This window comes from Cynocephalus volans, chromosome 13 (assembly GCF_027409185.1).
Source record: "Cynocephalus volans isolate mCynVol1 chromosome 13, mCynVol1.pri, whole genome shotgun sequence".
NCBI lineage: Eukaryota > Metazoa > Chordata > Mammalia > Dermoptera > Cynocephalidae > Cynocephalus > Cynocephalus volans.
Window position 1 is genome coordinate 74,150,075 of NC_084472.1, and position 14,855 is coordinate 74,164,929.

General features: G+C 37.5%; 1 protein-coding gene across 1 annotated transcript in view; it reads left to right on the forward strand.

The window, feature by feature from the left end:
• The window catches only part of ANXA10 (annexin A10), a 167,912-nt gene that overhangs the window by 99,542 nt on the left and 53,515 nt on the right, over positions 1–14,855 (forward strand). The gene's annotated exons all lie outside the window — the stretch shown is intronic.

Below are 14,855 nucleotides of genomic sequence, written 5' to 3' on the forward strand. Positions count from 1 at the left end.
AATAGCTGATCTCTTACAAAAGGCAGACACAGCTTAAATAAAAAACTGGGTAAAGAAGTAGAATGAGAATAATAATGACAGAAAAAGATAATAACGGTGGACAGATTTGGCTTGAGGAGTTGTGAATCTGATATTGGCATGTTTGCCTTCAATCTTGAAACGCCTCATCACTATACTAAATAAAATCCCCAAACAAAAAACCTTATTCTAGGACAAAACATCCCTCTTGACCTTTGCCTTTATTTTCTACCCTGTTTCTTTTCCTACTTTCATTTCTAGCTAAATCATACTTTTTGCTATTCCCCCAAATGGCTCTGTGTTTTTACATCTCTGTAAATTGGCCCAGTAATCCCCCTGCCTGAAATGCTATTTTCTTCTCTTGTCTCTTTTTCAAATAAATTCTCTTTCTTCAAGAATCTGTTCAAAATGTGCCTTCATTTTTGATCCCTTCTCTGGGCATTCCACACTGGTTAGTTATGCCCACCCCCAGGTGCCCTGCTTCCTGGCCCCTGTGCCCCTGATATCATCAGCACAGTGATGGTGCTTGTTTCACCTGCTGGCTGCACTATGCACTCCTAGAGCTTGGAGTTTGGCACACTGGTGCTTAAAAAATGGATGTTCAATGAATGATACCAGAGTTTAGAAAAGGTATATGGAAAAAATAAGGGATGAAAATTGTTGGGTTCTTTTAAAAAAGATTTAATCTTTAAGACATAATATGGAGGTGTTAAAACATCCATATATTTTCCTTAAATAAAACTTGTTTTGGGAAGACATCTGGTGAGCTAAAGAAAAGGTAGACAACATAGAAAAAACATTTTCATAAGACGTGCAAAGTATTTTATAAGAAAGCAAGCTCTTAACCTTAAAGACAAGGTCACCCTTACAGGAATTTAACTCTGTGTGCGTGCGTGTGTGCGCGCGCGCGCACAATGCACATTTGTGTGTTTTATTAACTAGCAGCATCCCATAGGAAAACAATAAAAAATATTTTAAATATGCTTTCTAAAGTAGACTTTAGAAGTTTGCAATGCTTTCATGCCTTTTATTTAAAAAAATTTTTTTGAAATTTTTTATTTCTATTTATTTATTTATTTATTATTTTATTTTATTTTGTTGATATACAATGTGGTTGATTATTGTGGCCAATTACCAAAACCTCCCTCCCTCCTCACTCTCGCCCCTCCCTCCCAACAATGTCCTTTCTGTTCTCTTGTCGTATCAACTTCAAGGAATTGCAATTGTTATGCCTTTTTCCCCCTCCTTTTTGTGTGTGTGTGTGTGTGTGTGTGTGTGTGTGTGTGTGTTTATTTATTTATTTTTAGCTCCCACCAATAAGTGAGAACATGTGCTATTTCTCTTTCTGTGCCTGACTTGTTTCACTTAATATAATTCTCTGTAGGTCCATCCATTTGTTGTTGCAAATGGCAGTATTTCATTCTTTTTAATAGATGAATTGTATTCCATTGTGTAGATATACTACATTTTCTGTATCCACTCATCTGATGATGGACATTTGGGATGGTTCCAATTCTTGGCTATTGTAAAGAGTGCTGCGATGAACATTGGGGAACAGGTATACCTTCAACTTGATGATTTCCATTCCTCTGGGTATATTCCCAGCAGTGGGATAGCTGGGTCATATGGTAGATCTATCTGCAATTGTTTGAGGAACCTCCATATCATTTTCCATAGAGGCTGCACCATTTTGCAGTCCCACCAACAATGGATGAGAGTTCCTTTTTCTCCGCAACCTCGCCAGCATTTATCGTTCAGAGTCTTTTGGATTTTAGCCATCCTATCTAGGGTGAGATGGTATCTCAGTGTAGTTTTGATTCGCGTTTCCTGGATGCTGAGTGATGTTGAGCATTTTTTCATATGTCTGTTGGCCATTCATATATCTTCCTTAGAGAAATGCCTATTTAGCTCTTTTGCCCATTTTTTAGTTGGGTTGCTTGTTTTTTTCTTGTAAAGTTGTTTGAGTTCCTTATATATTCTGGATATTAATCCTTTGTCAGATATATATTTTGCAAATATTTTCTCCCACTCTGTTGGTTGTCTTTTAGCTCTGTTAATTGTTTCTTTTGCTGTGCAGAAGCTCTTTGGTTTGATATAATCACATTTGTTTATTTTTCCTTTGGTTGCCTGTGCTTTTGGGGTCGTATTCATGAAGTCTGTGTCCAGTCCTATTTCCTGAAGTGTTTCTCCTATGTTTTCTTTAAGAGTTTTATTGTTTCAGGATGTATATTTAATTCTTTAATCCATTTTTTTTTTTTTTCGTGACCGGCACTCAGCCAGTGAGTGCACCAGTCATTCTTATATAGGATCCGAACCCGCGGCGGGAGCGTGCCGCGCTCCCAGCGCAGCACTCTACCAAGTGCGCCACAGGCTCGGCCCTCTTTAATCCATTTTGAATTGACTTTAGTATATGGTGAAAGGTATGGGTCTAGTTTCTTTCTTCTTCATATTGATATCCAGTTATCCCAGCACCATTTGCTGAAGAGGCAGTCTCTTCGCCAGTGTATAGGCTTGGTGCCTTTTTCAAAGATCAGATGGCTGTAGGTGTGAGGGTTGATTTCTGGATTCTCTATTCTATTCCATTGGTCAGTGTGTCTGTTTGTATGCCAGTACCATACTGTTTTGGTTATTATAGCTTTGTAGTATAGTTGAAAGTCAGGTAGTGTTATACCTCCAGCTTTATTATTTTTTTCTCAGCATTGCTTTGGCTATGCATGGTCTTTTGTTATTCCATATAAATGTCTGGATAGTTTTTTCCATTTCTGAGAAAAATGTCATTGGAATTTTGATGGGGATTGCATTAAATTTGTATATCACTTTGGGTAGTATGTACATTTTCAAATGTTGATTTTTCCAACCCAAAAGCTTGGGATATCTTTCCATCTTCTTGTGTCCTTTTCTTTCAGCAGTGGTTTGTAGTTCTCTTGTAGAGATTTTTCACATCCTTGGTTAACTCAATTCCTTAGTATTTTATTTTTTTGGTGGCTACTGTAAATGGGCAAGCTTCCTTGATTTCTCTTTCTGCATGTTAACTATTGGATTGCTAGAATAATAGAAATGCTACTGAATTTTGTGTGTTGATTTTGAATCCTGTAAGTTTGTGAAATCATTTATCAACTCCAGGACATTTTTTGTAGAGGATTTAGGCTATTTGATATATAGGATCATGTCATCTGCAAACAGGGACAGTTTGACTTCATCTTTTCCAATCTGGATGCCCTTTATTTCCTTCTCTTCTCTGATTGCTCTGGCTAGTACTTCCAACACTATGTTGAATAGGAGTGTTGAGAGTGGGCATCCTTGTTTAGTTCCTGTTCTTAAGGGAAAGGCTTTCAGCTTTTCCCCGTTCAGGATGATATTGGCAGTGGATTTATCATATATGGCTTTAATTATGTTGAGATACTTTCCATCTATACCTAACTTGTAGAGAGTATCATGAATGAGTGTTGAATTTTGTCAAATGCTTTTTCAGCATCTATAGAGATGATCATATGGTCCTTGTGTTTGAGTTTATTAATATGGTGTATCACATTTATTGATTTGCGTATGTTGAACCAACCTTGCATCCCTGGGATGAATCCCACTTGATCGTGGTGAATAATTTTACGTATGTGTTGCGGTATTCTGTTTGCCAGTATTTTAGTGAGGATTTTTGCATCTATATTCATCAAAGATATCGGCCTGTAGTTTTCTTTTTTAGTTGTATCTTTACCTGGTTTTGGTATCAGGATGATGTTTGCTTCATAGAATGAGTTTCGGAGATTTGTGTCTGTTTCAATCTTTTGGAATAGTTTGTAAACAATCGGTGTCAATTCCTCTTTGAATGTTTGGTAAAATTCTGCTGTGAATCCATCTGGTCCTGGGCTTTTCTTTGTTGGGAGCCTTCTGATAACAGCTTCAATCTCTTTTATTGTTATTGGTCTGTTCAGATTTTCTACGTCTTCATGGCTCAGTTTTGGGAGATTGTGTGTGTGCAGAAATTTATCTGTTTCCTCCAGATTTTCAAATTTGTTGGCGTATAGTTGTTTATAGTAGTCTCGAATGATTCCTTGTATTTCAGATGAATCAGTTGTAATATCGCCTTTTTCATTTCTAATTTTTGTTATTTGAATCTTCTCTCTTCTTTTTTTTTGTTAGCCATGCTAATGGTTTTTCAATTTTATTTATCTTTTCAAACAACTAACTTTTTGATTCATTGATCTTTTGTATTGATGATTTTTGGGTTTCAATTTCATTAAGTTCTGCTCTGATCTTAATGATTTCTTTCCATCTGCTAACTTTGGGTTTGGATTGTTCTTGTTTTTCTAGTTCTTTAAGGTGAACTGTTAGGTTGTTCACCTGCCTTTAAAATATTGCCTGTTTAAAATATTAATGTTTTATGCCTTTTAAAATATCAATCATCACTAGAAAAATATAGAGTCAAGGTAACAAAAAGTTATGAATTAACTTTTTCTTTAAAAGTACAATTTTTACCTTAAAACTATAGATCAGAACAAAAATTTTTTCTTTGCTCCAGTTTCAATTTTCCTGTCATTGCAATTTTAGGATCAGAACGTGGATTCATTTTGACCATTGTAATTTTTGCTCATCAGTGTTTGAGGCTGAAGTATTTCAGAAAATTTTGTGTTTGATTGCATAGTGTCCACTGTAGCATGCCAGAGCAAGAACACAGCTTGAAATGCTTCAAAAGTCTACTCATCCTGATGACCCTGGCAAAGCACAAGTGAAAGGCAATTACTAATGTTTTCCTCTGGCTACATGTTTTCCCTAGAAAAATCTGAAAGCAAAAACGTAACCGAAAGCAAAAACGTAACCTAAAGCAAATGAAAATGAGTAGTTTTAATAAAAGTCATCTTAATTTGTATAAAAATTCACTAGTCTAAAAAGGAACACATCTCAGTTAACATTCCCTACTAGTGCCATCCACTTTCCAATTCCTCACCCATAGAAGCTACTTTCCAAGCCTATGCATTCTTACCACAACTGCACTTTTTTGTATCTGTAGGCATTCCCCATTTTATTGAGCTTCTCTTTATTTTGCACTTCAAGGATACTGATTTTTTTACAAATCAGGGGTTTGTGGCAACCCTGCTTTGAGTGACTATTTTTTAAACAGCATGTGCTCCCTGCATGTCTCTGTGTCATGTTCTGGTAATTCTTGTAATATTTCAAACTTTACTCTTTATTATTATATTTTTATGGTGGTCTGTGATCCATGATCTTTTATGTTACTATTGTAATTGTTTGAGGGTGCTACAAACCATGCCCATATAAGATGTTAAACCTAATCAATAAATGTGCGTGATCTGACTGCTCTATCTACCATCCGTTCCCCGCTCTCTGTTCCTGTCCTCTGCACTGCCTATTCCTTGAGACATAACAATGTTGCAATTAGGTCAATTAATAACCCTACAATGGCCTCTAAGTGTTCAAGTGAAAGGGACAGTGGGATGTCTTAAAATCAAAAGCAAGAAATGATTATGCTTAGTAAGGAATGCACATTAAAAGCCAAGATAGGCTGGAAGCTAGGCTTCCTGCACCAGTTAGCCAAGTTGTGAATGCAAAGGAAAAGCTCTTGAAGGAAATTAAAAGTGCTACTCCAGTGAATACATGAATGATTAAAAAAAAAACTTTATTGCTGATATGGAGAAATTTTAGTAGTCTATATTGAAGATCATACCAACCACAACATTCCCTTAGGCCAAAATCTAATCCAGAGCAGAATCCTTACTCTCTTCAATTCTATGATGACTGAGAGAGGTGAGGAAGCTGCTGAAGAAAGTTTTAAAGCTAGCAGAGGTTTGTTTATAAGGTTTAAGGAAAGAAGCTGTCTCTATAACATAAAGGTGCAAGGTGAAACAGCAAGTGCTGACATAGAAGCTGCAGCAAGTTATTCAGAAGATCCAGCTAAGATCATTAATGAAGGTGGATTAATGATCTTAATCCACTTTTTTTTTTTTTTTTTGTCGTTTTTTTCGTGACCGGCACTCAGCCAGTGAGTGCACCGGTCAGTCCTATATAGGATCCGAACCCGCGGCGGGAGCGTCGCCGCGCTCCCAGTGCAGCACTCTACCAAGTGCGCCACGGGCTCGGCCCTTAATCCACTTTTAAGATTACACTAAAACTACACTACGCTAAACTACAGATTTTCAGTGTAGATGAAACAGCCTTATTTTGGAAGAAGATGCCATCTAGGACTTTCATAGTTACAGAGGGGAGTCAAAGTCTGGATTCCAATCTTCAAAAGACAGGCTGACTGTCTTGTTAGAAGTTAATGCAGCAGGTTACTTTAAATTGAAGCCAATGTTTATTTACCATTCCCCAAACCATAGGGCCTTTAAGAATTATGCTAAATCTACTCTGCCTATGCTCTATAGGTGGAACAGCAAAGCCTGGATGACAGCACATCTGTTTACAGCATGGCCTACTGAATATTTTAAGCCCCATGTTGAAACCTACTGCTCAGAAAAAAAGACTCCTTTCAAAATATTACTGCTCATTGATTATGCACCTAGTCACCCAAGAGCTCTGATGTAGATGTACAAGGATATTAACATTGTTTTCAGGCCTGGTTGCACAAAATCCCCTCTGCAGCCCATGAACTTTCAAGTCCTATTATATAAGAAATACAGTCTGTAAGGCTATACCTTCCATAGATAGTGATTCTTCTGATGGATCTGGGCAAAGTAAATTAAATACCTTTTGATTTACCATTCTAGATGCCATTAAAAATATTCATGTTTTATGGGAGGAGGTCAAAATATCAACAGCCAGGAGTTTGGAAGAAGTTGATTTATACCCTCAGGATGACTCTGAGGGATTCAAGATGTCAGTGGAGAAATCAACTGAAGATGTGATAAAAATAGCAAGAGAAATAGAATCAGAAGTGCAGCCTCAATATATGGCTGAATTGCCGCAATCTCATGATAAAATTTTAATAAATGAGGAATTGCTTCTTATGGATGAGCAAAGAAAGTGGTTTCTTGAGATTGAATCTACTCCTGGTGAAGTGACAACAAGGATTTAGAATATTACATAACCTTAGTTGATAAAGCAGTGGAAGTGCTTGAGAGGATTGACTCCAATTTTGAAAGCAGTTCTACTATGGATAAAATGCTATCAAACAGCAGTGCATGCTACAGAGAAATCTTTTATCAAAGGAAGAGTTAATTGATGTGGCAAATTTCATTGTTGTCTTATTTCTAAGAAATTATCATAGTCACCCCAACTTCAGCAACTACCACCCTGATCAGTCAGCAACGATCCACATGGAAGCAAGACTCTCCACCAGCCAAAAGATGAGCACTCACTAAAGGCTCAGGTGATTGTTAACATTTTTTAGCAGTAAAGTATTTTCTAATTAAAGTCCGTACATTGTTTTCCTAGATTTAATGCTATTGCGCACTGAATAGACTACAGTATAGTGTAAACATAACTTGTATATGCACTAGGAAACCAAAAAATTTGTGACTTGCTTTATTGCAATATTTATTTTATTGTGGTGGTTTGGAATTGAACATGCAAAATTTCTGAGGTATGCCTGTGTTAACATATATGATTGCCACACCATCCCTGTGAGATCCTGGACAACTGGAGCAATTTTTAACCTACATTTCTAAATCTTGACAAAGGAGCACACAAATTAAAATGGATCTTTTTTGGTATACTGAGTATTATTTGGAGTGGACATCCTCACCTTGTTTCTGATCTTTTTCATCATTAAGTATGATGCCAGCCATAGGTTTTTTGAAGTCGTTTTGAATCAAATCAAGGAAGTTCCCTTCTATTCCTAGTGTTCTGAAAGTTTTTATCTTGAACAGGTGTTGGATTTTGTCAAATGCTTTTTCTACATCTGTCAATATAATCATGTGGTTTTTCTTCTTTAGCTCGTTGATATGATGGATTACATTAATTGATTTTTGAGTGTTGAACCAGCCTTGCATTCCTGGGATAAATCCCACTTGGTCATGAAGTATAATTCTTTTGTATACCTTGTTATATTCTATTTGCTAATTTTTTGAGTTTTTTTACATCCATGTTCATGAGAGATTTTGCTCAGTAGCTATTTCTTCTTATAATGTTTTTCTCTGGATGTAGTATTAGGTAATGTTAGCCTCATGGAATGAATCAAAAGTACTCCTTCTGCTTCTGTTTTCTGGAAGAGATTGTAGAGAATTAGTATTTCTTCCTTAAAAGTTTGGTAGTATTCAGGAGTGAACCCATCTGGACATGTTTCAGCAGGTTACTAATTATTTATTCAATTTCTTTAATAGAAAAAGACTGGGGGCATTGTATGAGTTTGGGTAGATTGCATCTTTGAAAGAATCAATCCATTTTATCTAGACTATCAAATTTGTGGGCATAGAGTTGTTTAAAATATTCTTTTATTATACTTTCAATGTCTATGAAATCAGTAGTGATGGTCCTTCTTTCATTTCTGATAGCATTTTGTGTGTCTCTCTTTTTTTCTTAGTTAACCTGGCTAGAAAATTATAAATTTTATTGATTTTTTTAAAGAACCCGCTTTTGGTGTCATTGATTTTTTCTAATGAGTTCCTGTTCTCAATTTTATAGATTTCTGCTCTAATTTTTATTATTTTTTTCTTGTTTACTTTAGGTTTAATTTGCTCCATTTTTTTCTCTCTCTTTAGTTTTCTAAGGCAGAAACTAAATTGTTGATTTCTGATATTTCTTCTTTTTTCATATATGCTTTCAATGTTATCAATTTTCCTCTAAGCATCGCATTTGTTGTATCTCACAAATTTTAACAAGTTGTGTTTTCATTTTCATTTTGTTTGAAAATTTAAAAAATTCTCTGACACTTTATCTGCCCCATGTATTATTTAGAACTGTGCTGTTTAGTATGCTTGTCTTTTGGAGTTTCCTAGCTGTCTTTCTGTTATTGATTTCTAGCTTAATTACATTGTGATCTGAGAGCATATTTTGTATGGTTACTTTTTTTTTTTTTAATTTGTTAAGGTGTGTTTTATGGCCCAGAATGTGTTCTGTCTTGGTAAATGTTCTATGTGACTTTGAGAAGAATGTGTATTCTGCTGTTGTTGCATTAAGAATTCTATGGATGTCAATTAGATCCAGTTGATTGATGGTGCTGTTCAGTTCACTGATTTTCTGCCTGCTGGATCTGTCATTGACTGATAAGGAGGTATTGAAGTATCTAGCAATAACAGTGAATTTATCTATTTATCTTTGCAATTCTATCAGTCTTTGCCTCATCTATTTTGACACTCTGCTATTTGGCACATACACGTTAAGATTTTTTATGCCTTCTTAGAGAATTGACCCCATTATTATTATTATATAATGATCCTATTTATCTCTGATAACTTCTTTGTTCTGAAGTCTTTCTTGTCTACCATTAATACACCTACTCCAGCTTTCTTTTGATTATGTTAGCATAGTACATGTTTCTTCTTTTACTTTTAATCTATTATGTCTTTATATTTAAAGTTGTGGGGTTTTTTAGAATACTCAGTTCTATTTAGAAATAATTTCAGATTTTAGTAATAATTATTTTCCTGCCTAGTACATCACTTTTATCTATGTAATCCTACAGTCAATCCTTATTATTCATGGATTCCATACTTGCAAATTTGTCTAATTGCCAAATTTTGTATATAACCCTAAAATTAATATTTGTAGTGCTTTCATGGTCATTTGAAGACAAGTGCAGAGACGTGAAATATTTTAGTTACTAGAATGCATATTCCTAGTTGAGATCAAGCAAGGTGACTACTTATTTAGCTATTTCTTCCTGCTTTAGCTCTCATACTGTAAATAAATGTCCTTTTTGTGGTCTATTCAGTGCCACACTCTTTGCATTTTTTTATGCTTTTTGTTTGTAATTTTGCTGATTAAAATGGCCCCAAGCATAGTGCTAAAGTGCTGTTTTAGTGTTTCTATGCACAAAAAGAAGTATTCAGGACAAAGTATGTGTGTTACATAAGCTAAATCCAAACATGAGTTTTAGTGCTGTTGGCTATGAATTTAATGTTAATGAATTAATAATACTGTACATCCAGAAAAAAAAATTTATTGATCTGTACATGAAACTATCCAGAAAATCCTAAAGTAGCATCTATTCTATGCTATGAAGCTATGGAAAAGATAAAAAAGTACCTGAATTTGTGGGTTCTCAAGGTGATAACAGATGGTAATAATTTTTAAAAAGATGCTTAATGGTCAGCTTTCCTTTGATAGTAGTGCTGTCTTCAAGGTGAGACAAGTTCTGCAGATCATGAGGCTGCAAAAGAACTTTAAAAATACTTTCCACATATTATACAGGAAAAGGAAAAGAATGTGTGAAAGTGTAGGTTTTCTGTGCTGATGAGACTGCTTGTTTTGTGAGAACATTGGCAAACAAACCTGTAATGCAAATGGCATTTCAGCTGACAAAAAGTATTGTAAACAAAGTGTTGTAGAGACCTAACCCTGTACTTTCCCTAGGAGCAATAGTTCAGCATTCACTAATTCACTGTTTATGACAACTTTGTAGAATACAAATACTACAAAAGATTCCAGTGCATATTGTAAAAATCTACAAAGTTGCTATGGTTCATTTTTCCAGGATTTTCTGCTAAAACCAGAAAAATATGAATTCTCTAGAAATCCCCATCCTAAGGCAATAGAACAAGAAAGAGAAAAATATGCAATGATTCTGAAAGAAAAATCAAAGTTGTTATTATTTGAAGAAGATATTATATATCTAGAAGTCCAAGATAATCAAATAAGAAATTATTAAAAATTATAAGTTCAATATTTTTTCTGGATACCAGGAACCATAAAATTCAAAATCATTTCCTTAATTAAGTAGTAAAATTACGTATTAAGAAATAAAATTAAAATAATGTAACTTGAAATATCACAGAAATACAAATATGAGTAATTTTAGCAAAATAAAGCTTCTTGTCATTAGCAAAAAAAACAAATAAAAAAACCCTACAAATCTTTACCAAGTCTTTTTAAAAAGAAAAACCCTTAGTTTGTCAGATATTTCATGTTAGTGACAGAAATATATCTCTTTCAAAATTGATTCCTAACTTTAGTTATTTTAATGAAGAAATTTTAATATGATTTTTGAGATCCATAAAAATTATTCTAAAATATCTCTAAAAGGATAAATAAGCAAAAATTGCTATGAAAACATAAGAAAATGACAAGTAATTTTGAGAGGTAGGTTATGAATATCTCAACAGAATCAATGACAAAATGCAGAAGACTATAATGGTTACATAAATGTGATGATAGTGAGAATAAAACAATAGAAGCAATTTTAAAATCTTTTACTTATTATTAAAATATGTTCATTTTGGAATACTCATCATGCAGTTAATAGAATCCTTTGCAGTTACGTATTTTCCTCCAAATTCAGGGCATTACTGGGCTAGCCCCAGGCACCATGTTGCTTTACGCCTTCAGTGGAGGCTGTTTTTTCTCTCAGAAGCCATTAATTTTAGTCTTTGGAGATGATTCTATGCCTTTCTCCCTCTGTATTACAGCTTTCAGACCATTTCTCTCACCTGTCTAAAGCACCTTGATCCTCCTGCTTCTCACTGGCACAGTCATCTATGTAAATCTTAGTCACTTGCCCTTATTCACTGGATATTTGAGCACCTGACTCATGGCCTTCCTGTGATTCTAAGACCATCCAGAATGGCTTTAATTTCCAAAAAGATGATTTGTTTAACATCTAGTCTTTCACTTTAATTTTTCTTCTCTTCTTCATTAAACATTTTCTCTTGTCAAAGAAATATTATACCAGATAGAATTTATAAAGCAAGAAAGACTTTATTTAACACTATTGCAAAAGGGATCAAGACCATGGCAAAAGAGGAGCGAGACTGAATTCAACTCTTCTGAAACAAAAGGTGGGAGAGTTTTTAAGCACTGGGGTGAGCTAGTGGAAAAGTCTTGTAGGATGTTGGGGATGGGAGGCATTGGTCAATGTGATTAGGCCATCTGCAATTGGCAATTGGCACTTACTAGAGTTAGATTCCTACCCTCACATGGACATTAGGCAAAAGGAGCTCTATCTTTCTTCATGATTACATTTCAAACAGTTGGCTTCCAGCTTCTAAAGAAAGACATTTCTGGGTTGTAAAACTTACAGACAAGAGGCTGGGAGAAGATTTACATCTCTAAGGAGCAAAGAAAGAATTTACAATGGAAAGCTTTCCAAAATAAATGGTCTAGGTGGATCCTAAGATGGCGGTGGCTGCGGCACTTGGCGCGGAGTAGCTGAGGTGGAAAAGGCGGCCCCTGGGCCTTAGGCAGCCAGGAAACTTGTGGACCTTCATCTTGCCGTCTCTTAAGGGAGGACTGCTGCTGGTGGCCGGTCGTGGGGGCTGACCGCCACTTTGCCCTTGGCAGGAGAGGCTGCCTCATTTACAGGCAACAGCTTTGAAGTGTGGAGCAGGAAAGTAACTGTTTCTTAGCTGCAGCGGCCAGCTGCCCTATTCAGGATTTGAGGTTTCAAGCCAGCATAAAAGAAGATTCCTGGGAGCTCCAGAGCCGTGCCGCGGGACCGAGTGAGCAGCCCAAGGTGGTGGCGGCTGAGAATGGGGACGGTGACAATACAGAGGCAGAGAGGGAGCCACCCGACCTGGCACAGCCCCTGCTCGGGGGGCGGACGCCCGCCCGGCTTCCACCTGCCCCACTGGGCCACTCACCGGCCCCGGGGCTGCCTCCATTTTCTCAGGTGGTGGCGGCTTTGGCCTGGCTCGGCCAAGCCTGTCCTCCTCGCCTGGCTCGGCTCCTCACTGAGCCTTCCCACTTGCTTGCCCCAGCGTGGGGCTTCCCGGGGCCTGCGGGCTGGCCTCCACTTCTAATCCCTCCGTGGTTCTCTGGCGGGGCTGGTGGCATGGGGCATCCCCGGCAAGCGTCGGGAGGGCAAGGAAGTACAGGCTGGGCCAACTGTCACTCCACTGCACCCTGGGCTCTGGCCCCCGGTAAACTTCCTGTTACCGGGAGGCAGATACCATCTCTACGGCCACCAGTTTGAAAAAATGCCTAAATGATTTCTGGTTAGGAATAGTGTAGTTGGAGAGTTCCCAAGTTTGCTTGAACCTGCCAGAGAGCTGACTGCAGGCAGGCACTGGACTCGGTCTGCGCCAGGGGGATTCAAAGGTGAACCGTGTGCTGCAGGCTCCTCCCCCGAGGAGCTAACGCTCTGGTGGGGGAGATAAGACAAGTACACAAATAACTGCGATACCAGGAGGAAGGTGATAAGTCCCAAGAAAGATCTACATAGTGCTACAAAGGCACCCAGAGCGACCGGTCGTCTGTGCCTAGCAGAAACCTGGTAGACTTCCTGGGTGAGGCAGTGCTGAGCAGGGTCTTGAAGGCCCAGCTGATAGACGAGGGCTGCAGAAGGCACGTCCCAGCCCAGCCCAGTGTGCACAGAGCAGGGAGACATCCGGCTAGGGAAGCAGAGACTCGAAAGAAACCACACACCCTGTGGGGTTGCCACTGCGTGATCCAACAGCCCGCCCAGAGCACACAGAACAGGGAGAAGTCCTGCACGTGAAGTGGAAGCTCAGTAGAGACCACACAACCTGCGGTACCGCCCTGTGATCCAGCAGCCCAGCAGAGTCCAAGCTGACCAGCGAGGTGGCTCCCCAGAGAGGCCCGAGACCCGAGGCAACCACACACACAAGGCACTAGAGGCTAACTGAGCAGTCATGGAGGTAGCCATACCAAATTGGCAACCACAGCAACATCTTAGTTAGTCAATAGTCTCAAACCGGTGGACTGTGAAACCCCCTGCCACAATGAATAAACATCAAAAAAAAGATACCAGAAATACAAAAAATCAAGAAAGTACACCACCAAAAGTTAATAAATCTCAAACTCTAGATCCTATAGAACAAGAAGCCCTTGAAATGACTGACAAGGAATTTCGAGTGATAATTCTAAGGAAACTGAATGAGATACAAGAAAACTCAGCTAGACATCATGATGAAATGAGGAAAAGTATACAGGATCTGAAAGAGGAAATGTACAAGGAAATCAATGTCCTGAAAAAAAATGTAGCAGAACTTGCTGAACTGAAGAAGTTATTCAGCGAAATACAAAACACAACAGAGAGTTTAACCAGCAGGCTTGTCGAAGTTGAAGAGAGAACCTCTGAACTTGAAGATGGGCTGTCTGAAATAACACAAGCGGACAAAAAGAAAGAAAAAAGAATCAAGGACATTGAAGAAAATCTGAGAGAGATATCAGACAACCTTAAGCGCTCAAATATCTGAGTCATGGGTATCACCGAAGGGGAGGAAAATGGAGATTGCATTGAAAACATATTCAACAAAATAGAGGCACAAAACTTCCCAGGTATAGGAAAAATCACAGATCTTCAGATCCAGGAAGCTCAAAGATCTCCAATCGAATTCAACCCAAAAAGGCCTTCTCCAAGACATGTTATAGTCAAATTAACAAAACATCATCCTGATACCAAAACCAGGAAAAAATATAACCAAAAAAGAAAACTACAGGCCGATATCCTTGACGAATATAGATGCAAATATCTTCACTAAAATACTAGCAAACAGAATACAGCAACACATACGTAAAATTATTCACCACGATCAAGTGGGATTCATCCCAGGGATGCAAGGTTGTTTCAACATACGCAAATCAATAAATGTGATACACCATATTAATAAACTCAAATACAAGGACCATATGATCATCTCTACAGATGCTGAAAAAGCATTTGACAAAATTCAGCACTCATTCATGACAAAGACCCTCTATAAGTTAGGTATAGAGGGAAAGTATCTCAACATAATTAAAGCCATATATGCCAAACCCACTGCCAATAT